Here is an 11,365-nt window from a genome sequence, read left to right as displayed (position 1 = left end):
AATCTAATTAACTGTATCTTTAGTGAGTCATACAGAATTTACTTAATAAAAGATACTTTAAGTATAACGAATATAAATGTAAAAAGATCATCCAAGAAATGATAAATCGATTTGTAATATTCTCTTTCGAAAAAATAATAGCTCAAAGGTGTGTTTCGCTTGCTGCCTATTCCAGCAAATCAAACTAAAGATGCTATAAACTTTCCACAAGAATATTCTCGTTCTCCCATACGAGATAGTCAGAAACGTGCGATAATTCACATATGGAACAGAGAGAGAGAGAGAGAGAGAGAGAGAGAGAGAGAGAGAGAGAGAGAGAAAGAGCTAACTGTATACTTTGGAACTGATGTACAACTGTATATAAGAGTCATGCACGGTCGCGGCGATACCAGGCATTTTTCTTCCTCGACGAACCGGCAAAATTTTGATATTCCGGTCTCGCGCTCTTCAATCTTGCGCATACTCTTACGGATATCACATATTTTATTCCATAGCGTTTGTGGTCCTTGCATTAAATGGAGCATACTAAGAATATCTTCTCTCTGTAAATCATGCGAAAGAATTTGACCATCGTCACAAAGTCGTCGAGCGTTCGCATATTATACACTCGCTATCTTATTCTTATGTATTGAAAAAGGTTCTGTACATATACACATAAGGATTTACTGAACGATATCTTTCTTCGTGAAAAATAGGTCCATTCTATATCAGCTTTTTATGTACTTTCAATTTTTTACGCAGCAATGTTTTCATAATAAGAATTGTAAACAAAATTACTACAAAAAGATTCAGTTTTTCACAAAAATTTTCCAGAATCGTATGAATAATATGCATTATTACGATTCCCAGAAATATATGCATATACTATTCAATCTATAATGTCAAATTTAACCTAGTTTAAGTCACCACTGCTTTTACTCAATAAATTATTATTTTATACTAAAACAATATATAATGTCAAATTTATCTATTGTTTTATATCTATCGTTATAAAATAACGATAGATTATTAATTAGATTATTAATTAGATTAAATGTGATACCATAAATTTAACATATATGTAAGGAATTAAGGTGTTCAAATTTTTGAAATATTGATTTCAAAAAGGATTATCTAAAATAAATTATTGAATATTTCAAACTAATATAAACTTGTATATAAAAAAAGTCGTGAAAAGATCGCAGTTATTTTCTCTTTGGAATTCGAGTAATATCACATCGTAAATATGAATATACATTAGCTGCTTAATCTATCATAGCAACCAGCGTCGAGCACTGCTTATACCTCTTATTACGAATGTATGGAGAAAAAAAGAGAGAAACGAGTCTTTTCTTGAGTGCCGGAACAGATTTCAGAGATCCTGTACTTCCTCATGCAGAAGCTTTTCTTACTATGAAGACTACTAAAGTAAACTGGGTCAAAAAATAAAGCAAGGTAGCTGTAGCGCATTTCTGTAGGAAGGACTACGTAATCTTGAGAAGCTTTCGCTTGAAAAATATATGCAAATATCTAGGAATCAAATTATATTGTTTGTCTTCGTACGTTTATAAAACTTAGAAGGGTAGAATCTCATAATACAATTATACTACATTAGTATACATTGTGTTATACTATCTATTTATGTTAAAGCAAATTACTCCAATAATTATATTTGTATTATAACGCTCATGCACACGTGCAACTTTGATATTGCGAAAGAACAGTATAATACCGTAAAAGTTTACGTAGCCATATTTAGAGGAAAAAGTGATAATTCCATTTTTTGTGTAATTTTTTATTTTTTAATTATAAAATATTTAAGTCAATGATATCGCAAATCATAATTTATTGATTTAAGTTTATAAAGTTTAAGATACATTTGAAATGGTTACGACATTTCATAAATGGGAAAAATTGTTTAAATAAAAAAAGACATTATGATGTGACCATTTGAATGTAATAATAAAATGGGCCGTCTTTATATTTTTACAGAATCTGGTTTCTTCGGATCTATTTGCACTTCCTATAAAGTCCGAATAACTTGAGTTCATAGAAAATTCTGAAAGTATTGAGATATTATCAGATTTCGAAGGTTCTTTTCATGAATATGTTCTCCTAGCAATATTCTTGCGTTGATCCTGTCTTCGTGAATGTTTACATGAGCACTTTTTCGCTTCGCAGATATCTCTAGGGACTTTTTAAAATCATTTCAAAATGATAACAAGATTTTTAACGAAAAATAACATTCTGCAATGTTTTTTGTTAAAAATTCAAGAGTTTACATTACCCACTAGTTAAAAGGCCTAATTAAATTAATAATACAAACATTTATAAAATTTACATTTAATTATCTCAACGAAAATATAATAGTTATTCGAAGTTATTCAAGCTTACTTAAGTCTTTTCAAAATAGAAAAATAATACTTTAAAAATTAATTTAAGGTAACGCGTTATTTACAAAATTTAATGACGATAAACTTGATATTAAAAATCATACAAAAAAAACTTTGCCAGTTGTAGTGCAGCAATTATTTCGCAACTTCGATACCTGTCTATAAGAACAAAATAATTAACAAAATAATACTTAAAAATCTTTTGTAAGAGATAATGTTGATTATAACAGAAAAGTCACATTAGCAGCAGGGACTACATTACCACTTTTTCCTCTACAATATAAATATCGGCTAAATACTATTTCCGTTCTGAGTACTGCGCCATATTGTCATGATTCGCTATTGTCTAGCATCTCACCGTACGGAAAGCCCACGGTACTTTGAGCAAAGCAATTAACGATCGTATCGAAGCCGATCGGCGTATCGTTGACTGTACACGTGTTGTCCAAGAGACGATTACATAATCGTTAAATGTATCGTCGATAGTACATATTCCATTACGCGGACCACTGATTCGCGGAATTTCACGATGATATTGGCGAAGGGAGATCGAGATGCGCGATGTGTTCTGGCGAGACCAACATCGAAGATAAGGCGAGATTGCTATTCGTAACGATACACAGAAAGTATGCAAACAGCAATCGAGATTTGTACATGTAGCAAAGAGATCACAGAGCTATGTAATAGCGATACTTTGATATAGAGAAAGTACTTCCCTTCCCTCTCGTACTAACAAACTGACGAACCTCAGTATTTCCTGTCAAATAATGGCACGTCTGGTCGATCATCGTTGCGGGTGTATCAACATGTAAACGTAGATAGGAAATTGTGGTTGCGTATATCGAATCGCGGTATACACATGACAAATCGAAGAGCTGTTCTCTATAATATGTTTGAGACAGCAATCCAATAACATGTTGGGGTGCTATGTGTGTAACGAAATTACATAAAACAAAACATATTTATTAATCTCAGAAATATCAAAAGATATTTCAGCACGTCTCGTATCGTATTAACTTGTATATCATCGAACTAGCTTACATTACAAAGTCTGATACTTTCGACGTTGTTATCGAGCGGAATAGAAAGCATATAAATAATATTTAACGCCGGATATTGCACAAAGGAGCCTAGTAATAAGTCGTTGGAGTACGCTTTGACGACATACGTCGTCGTTGAGGAGAGATCATTTTCTTGGCTTCGATGAGCGGCGCACAAAGAGCTGTCTGGCATTATGTGGCGCCGCGTAGAAAATATTGAAGATAATATACAATTGCGCGGCGAGAGAGAAGACGGCTTAACCATCTTCTCCCATACACGAGAAAAGCTAGTTCGACGGCTGTATCGCGAGCGGAGTTGATAATACAAGAACCACTAACGCAACAGTTGCAACTTGGCTATTCGTAGTATGCATTCTTCTTCCGCCAAAGGCGGCATACTTCTGGCACTTTCATGCTGCTGCTAAAATGTTTCAGCCAGTCACTTATCATGGATACTTATGGTTGGTACTTAATGTACTGTTGTTCTGCAAAATCACGACGTTCTCAGAGATAACGTTGTGACGGACGCCACTTTGTTATACGAGAAACTATAAATGTTGACAAAAATTCACGATGCGCGTTGATTTAAAAAAAAAAAAAAAAAAACTTCTGTTTCAAAATAAATAAAATTTTTCTGGTCGCGACGAGAGGATTATCAGAGAATCTCGTGGCTCTAGCGACAAGTATTCCAATTTATTCTTTCAACAAAATCAACAAATTATTTTAAATATATGTCACATTTCTTATAAAATATAGGTAATCCGATAAAATTATTCAGCACAACTTTTAATTACGCAGATGGAATTATATAAACCGCTAAAAAAATACTCGTGTATGTTTTAAGTAGAACACTATTGTAAATGTTTTACTAAGCTATAGCGAAGTGTTCTACTTTATGACTTGCGGCTATTGCAAACTCGCTAAATAACAGCGCAATATCGCGTGTAAAAAGTTAACAATAGCCATCGAATGTCGGAAAATTGTTAAACGACGCACGTCGCTTTCGCATGCATCAGCTTTGCTGCAATTTAAACTGTGATTCAATTGTAACTTTTTAACTGGTTGCCATTGATAACGGCCTCACATATTGCGAAATAAAATATAATTTGATGAGCTTGTCTCTGTACGTTAGCAATTGTCTCGCACAATGATATACCAACGTTACAAATGCCTGAATCAAACTGAAAGAGCTAACTTGAATCGAATCGAGAAAATCATGTAAATTGCGATCCAATTTGTAAGGATAGTTATCATTGAAAACGTCGCGAACTATGATGGATACTATAAATAAAAATACCTAATTAAATAAAGTAAATAAATAATCTGAATTAAAAATATACATTAATTTTTATATGTGATTATCAAATTAATTCATTCTTTAAGTACGACATTAATTGTCGGTAGAGATAAACTTCTAATACAATTGGATAGAAGTTGATTTTTTGTACAAAAAAGTCGAAAATATAGAATAAACATTTTTCTTTATTTCCTTATTAAAAAATCAAGTTTGAATATGCGACCAAAAACTATTTTCCTTGTGCACAGAGACATTATCGTGCAACTTTCTTGCCAAGAAAGATGTTATTAAGATTAATTATGTATTATTTGCTAGATTTGGATTTCCCAAAGTTCAAAAACATGATAAAAGGTAAACATTTTCAATATGTTGAGGACCTTTAAAGAAATGTGATGAGTAATAGTATTCTAATAGTATTGCAACTATCGACTTTAAAAGTTAGAGCTTTGTAACAAAAATATGTGAAGAGTAATGATATCATGTAAGACTATTTTGAAAGATAAAATATAAGATTTTGTTACCTGAGATGTTTGTGCTTTTTTTAATGTTGTAGTCTAGAAATTTTATTGTCAGACTATATGTATAAAAAATATTTGTATACCATATAAATCAATTGCATATTACTTACAATACATTATTTCAATTATACTCAAATTGAAAAAAAAATATATATATATATATCTCAAACCTAATTTAAGAAAATTCTGTCTTTTACAAATAATTTGTAAAGTAAAATCCGATGTCTTAATGAATAATATCGAATTACGAAATCTCAAATAAGGGGGAAAAAGATCGAGTTGCATGCACAGCGAATTGTATTCGCAGGAATGATGTTAATGTAGAACGTAGTAAAGAAGCGATACTTGAATGTTGATGGAAGTATTTTTCTTTCTCGATACACAAAGTGACAAACTTCCGGTATTCCAACCCCGCGTGCGCTCCTTAGCATTCCCTCGCATTCTTCAAAAAAGGTGCCGCGCCGCGCCTGCCTTTCTTGACTTTTTTCTTTTGTACACGACACTGTTGCTTGCTTTTATACGGCAGTTGTCGGCCGGTAACTCTTGGCAACTCGCAACACTCATGGCGAGCGCAATAACTAACCGAGAGTAGAGTCGACGAGCTCAATTATTTTCGACATTCCTCACGCCTTCAACTGCGAAATACATGTGGGTTGCCACATTACGTGTTGCATTTTTAAGCAGTGAGAGGAGGAAAAATGAAGAAAAAAATGAGAAATTTGGACAAGTCTTTTATTAGAGAGATATTGATTCTCCGAAGCTGACGCCAAAATTTTTAATACAGATTACTGACGTTGAATTTATAATTGTGACCCATTTGATTTATTATTAATTTAAAGTCATTAATTAATTTCAAAGAACTAACGTAACTCATAAAATGATTCGTATGAGTACTGAGAAAAATTTCTAGTCTGAGGAAAATGAATGAACCAGAAAATTTTGGTCATATTAGAATTCTGATTATCTTAACTAGAATTACAATACATTCAATAAAAAATATTTATTCATTTTTAATCAGAATTCCAATTAATAAACAAAAATCTTTTTCTAATATACGCCTAAAAAGAATAAATACTAAAAATATTTTAATAAAAATAATCCAAATTTATAACATGCAGAAAATTGAATTGATATTTTTGACATTTATAATTGAGTAGGTTCAGTAAAACCATCGTCAATTTCGGAGAATTATAATTTCCACAATTGTATCTTTTTCTTTTCATTCAAAATGCTTAAACAATACGTACGAATTTAGATTATTATTGAGAAAAAATTTAATTAAAGAAGAGAAATCCTATATTCGTTCAACTTTATATTGTCCGCATATATTTCGGTTAAAATTTATATAGACATTAATTGCGAAATATAGTTACGACATACAGCACGCACTCCATGGATGTCGTGCGAGAATATCTTGACGAGGGAATAATTATTCTTATTACTTTCTTTTGCTCCAATCGCTTTACTTACGTTAAGCCACACAGCAGGCTTCTACATTATGCGGCGCACACGTCTAAGCAGATTGTAGAAGATGCATTACGGAACGTACGCTGCACGCGGACCGCTCAGCAGCGTCGAACGTGTACCTTGGATCCGGCTCGCGGATTTGCTTGAAAACCTATCTCCTGTACCTCGCGCCTACGTAATATCTACGTCACGGTAACTCGACGACTACGAAGTACATTAATCCTGCTAAATAATTCAGTACTTCCTCGTTCCCTGTCTACCGATGAAGCACGAGTTTACGTTAGTGATTGTCGTAAATAATTATTTGCGATTCACGTAGATCCGAGTTCTAACGACCGTTCTATTCCCAATACAAATTAACTGTGAGAGATTTTGCTTTACCGTCGTAATAAAATAAATTTACTTTTCACGGAACTGACCAAATTGTACGACATTTAATTGCATTCCCCGAATTGAAATCGCTAAGAAATAGTTCATTTATATTATAAGAAGGAATTATTGCAGGAAAGACAATACGTTAATTAATTTGAGAAAATCAATGTCTTTTAATTCAACAACAACGTTACATCATTTTAGATACGAAGCTGTTTGTCTCTAAAATAAATTTATCTCTCATTATATGAAAAAGGAAATTATGTTAAAATTATAAAAATACAATCACGGTGTACAAATACTGACATACGATGAAACTAATTAATTTGCGAGAATGCGAGGACAATAAAGCGCGTCGCTTTTAACGCTCGTACTTCTCACGCATCCAACGGCGTGCATACGTTATATGCTGCCGTCTCTATTCGCTGTAGATCATGTCACAAGCGGAATAGAGAAGTGGCCGACGAGCTTCGTTACTTTCTGTCAGGCTGTATTCATTACGTTGCAATTTACGCTATTATTGCACCGTGCTCGAGCAACGAAAGAGAGAGTGCGCTCCTCGTCGACTCTTCGCCTCATGCAAGCGCGGAACTTCAGCAATTAATCTCGACCGTTCTTTATACCGCATAATGATTGCCCGCGTCTTAATTACTCTTTCGCGCAACTTTTAGTAGCCGTAAAGTCGCCTAGCGTTCTTGTTGCGTCAGCAGTTAATAACAGCCGGATCGACGTGAGATAGGGATGAGATATGGCGATCGATCAGATTGAGTTATCCGCGCGGAGACGTAATGATAATGAAAGCTCGTTCATCATGCATTTGAAAATACCACGAACGCGGCGATATAGCAGATGGAACAAACAAGAAAGTCGCAGACGCCAGCAATGGATATCGACAGTCTCGATCTCCCGATCGAGAAAAGTATTTCCAACCGGGAAAGAAGAAGGAGAAGAAAAGCGATAGTCGACATTATCATTAAATGAATATCAACGTCAGCTGGATGCGAGACGAGATGCTCCCTATGCCCGCCATATCTGCCTGGTATCTCGAGCGATGGCCGCGACGTCGAGGAAATGGAATATACTTTTGGCGTCGACGACTTTTGCGCGTGCTATGAAATAAATCAGTATTCGCGTGCTTTACCGAAAATAAGAAAAAATGGTCGTCTTATTATCTGGTACCGTTTTCAGGCTCCTGGCCAGACGGCGACTTCGCCCTTCGTGCCTTCGAGCCCTTTTTCGTTGGGGCTTGATGCCGAGGAGAGACGAAGGGAGAAAAGAAAACAACCTACCAAAGGGAAGGTATATAGACCACCGTTATAGTTCATTCGCCTTGACGTACAAGAGCTACCTGGGGGGGACAAATAACCACATAAATTTCGCCGCAATTCCCTGGTTTTATGCAATGTTAATATAGTTTGTATCGCGCGCATGCGTTGGGCCTAAGATCCTTACAAGAAATGAAAGCGTATGAATGTATGTTTTTGGAGGATGCAAGCAGCGTGAAATGAAAATATCGCAATTGGCGAAAACTGAGCGTCGCATGGGTGTGACGTTGAGCGCTAATGGATCGAGCGAATAACAAAATTGACATGAACGTTAAAGCATATCTGAAAAAACTCCGGGAAAGCTCGATAGAATCCATTAGATAGGTATAAATAAACCTGCAACTTTTATACAGGTGCTCAAAAAAAAGTCGCTTTTGTTCATATTCGCTTTCTGTTTGAAGTATATATTTATTCTATCTTTGAAAATATGTGCGTCGATTTATCACGTTATGTAAATTAGAGTTATTATATTTACACCGTTTATAATACAATCAGTTTCTATAAATAGTATAAATGTATCCGTTTTTTATTTCTCCAAAAAGAGCGTTATTAAATTACTTCTCACACCGTGTAACGTTTAATATTAAAAGAAATAAATTAATTACAAAAAATAAAACCAGTCTTGAAAAGTTGTAATTTCAAAGTAAAAAAAAATCTATCAGATTTACGCTCAAAAGTAAGATAATTTTCATAACGCAAACTAAATTACAATGAGCTCGCTTAATCTATAATGAGATATCTATTATGAAAATAATCTTGAAAGAGCCCTAGTCTCGAAATATCATTTTCAAATGAAACACATAAGATACGTACCGCTCGAAAGACGCCTGAGGTGTCGATATGGACGAATCGCCAGTTGATTCGCCGGAAGGGGTCATGCCTGAGAACGTTTGACTTTATTGGAGGAAATATGAGCGGGCTCTGGCAGTGCTCTGGGCGGTATTCCCGGTACGCCGGGAATCGGATGTGCGTGGGGAGGGGGAGGGGACCTGCAGCACTTCCAGCCCGAGGGGGATGTACCCGGAGCTTGGGAAGGATTCATTCATATCGCGAAGCCGAGTCTCATTGTCGGAGCGGAGCGGCGGACAAAGCGAAAGCAGGGGGACTGAAGTGCTGTCAGGACCAGTGCACTCCATTGCACGACACAAATGGCAACCAAAAGTGGGGCGGGAGAGAGAGACGAGGATCGAGAGCCGAAAGGTGAGCCCGCACGAAGGAGCGATCTGTCGCCATTGTATCGCGATCGATCTCGCATTGCATTCATTCGCGGATATCGCGAAAGCGATTCGCATGGCTCGTTTTATAAGTCGACAATAGGAATTGTTCCCTTTAATGTAGGTCTACCTTCATCTTGACAATAAAAATTTCTTTTTTTTCACTCTATACTTGTTTCTTCTCTTCTAACTTTACATATCATCGTTACGGCTATTTACTTGAATATAAAGCTAAAAGTTTAACTTTTAAAATTTCATTATTAGGAAAGGTTGAAAAATTCCAAGTTTGTTTAAAAATTTTGCAAATTTACAATTGACATTTTAAAAATATTCTGCAATAAGTTCTAACCATTATGCATATTTTGTTTCGATTAAAAGATTTAATTGCTCTCCATTTTGTGCTGATCTTTAAAAGCGTAAAAAAAAAAATACCTACTTGGCACTCGGTGACTGTCGATAGCAGGAAGATTGAAGATATTAAAAATTTCTTGGAATATTATTACGCTGCCAGCCATGTACGGTTCCATAATTTTTTTCTCAGGATTTAAATAATTTCAAAAATATGAAACTGCTTTCCAGGTATGCGAACAGCTCCTCATCAAGTCGTATAATAGAACTGCGCGAAGATTTCCTTTTTGGTATGTTGTAGAAAGCGTACAATATGTACAATATGTATAAAAGTGTGAGGAAAATTTCGAATCAAAAAACGTTACGGTAGTTTCTTTCGGAGGAATATTTTACGTATCTCTTAATCTAAAATTTGTTAAGACGTCTTTGGTGCCTTCCAACGATCCAATAACATCTGAAAAGTGAAACAGTGAAATATATGTATATAAAATAAACAAGTTTTCTTTGTATTTAACTTTATTACAAAGCAGACATCGCTGTGCATGGAAGAAAAAGATATTTCAATACCGAAAGATCGTGTAACAAAGTTAAGGAAAGAACAATTAAATATTTTTCCCGGGTAAAGAATTCGTTTCTGGGTAAGTTAAGGACGCCATTGTTGTCACTGTAGCCTTTTCTTTTATTGCGAAACGCAAATAATCTCCGTTAATTGCTGCTGCCTCGACGGGCAGCAACATTTACAAATGGGACATTAGCTTTTAATACAATTATGGTACATCAATACAACAGAAAACTAATATTTACACATAGTCTCGATTTCGTTCGGTGAGCTCTCTACAATTCTCGGCGTCGCAAGACATGACTTAATTCACCGATCCGCGCGACTACGCCACGCCGGACCGCTTGCAATATAACAGCAGGCGAGAATTGATACCGCAGTAATTTGTACTAATTAACCCATCCGCGAATTTATGCCTCTCGTACTGAGTTATTATTATTACAATGCGCACATATTACTCGACGTCACGCTACGCGGAGTATCCCTATTAATCATCGACGCGCGCCATAGTAACGCGCGGCGGCGAATGTTATGCCGGATGTAATAATATTTAAATGCTTTTGGCGTTGACTTGCTGCCGACTTGACGTTGACCTTCGCGGGGCGGAAGGTTCAAATAAACGAATCGGCCGTTCGTCGATGTTAATGATATTAATGCTCTTACGTAACTTTGTACAAATGGATATACATTATACACACAACGGCTGATAGAATTTTAAATTAAGCGTCGTAATCTACCGGTCAGTCCGTCCGCCCCGCCGCTTAACGGAACAATGAGACGCGGACGACGGCGACGGCGAAGCAAATCGCCCGAGTGTGCCAGGATGAGAAAAAGAAGTACGCTTTACCTTTTG

This window comes from Atta colombica, unplaced genomic scaffold (genome assembly GCF_001594045.1).
Source record: "Atta colombica isolate Treedump-2 unplaced genomic scaffold, Acol1.0 scaffold102, whole genome shotgun sequence".
Taxonomy (NCBI): Eukaryota; Metazoa; Arthropoda; class Insecta; order Hymenoptera; family Formicidae; genus Atta; species Atta colombica.
This window is presented reverse-complemented; position numbering follows the sequence as displayed.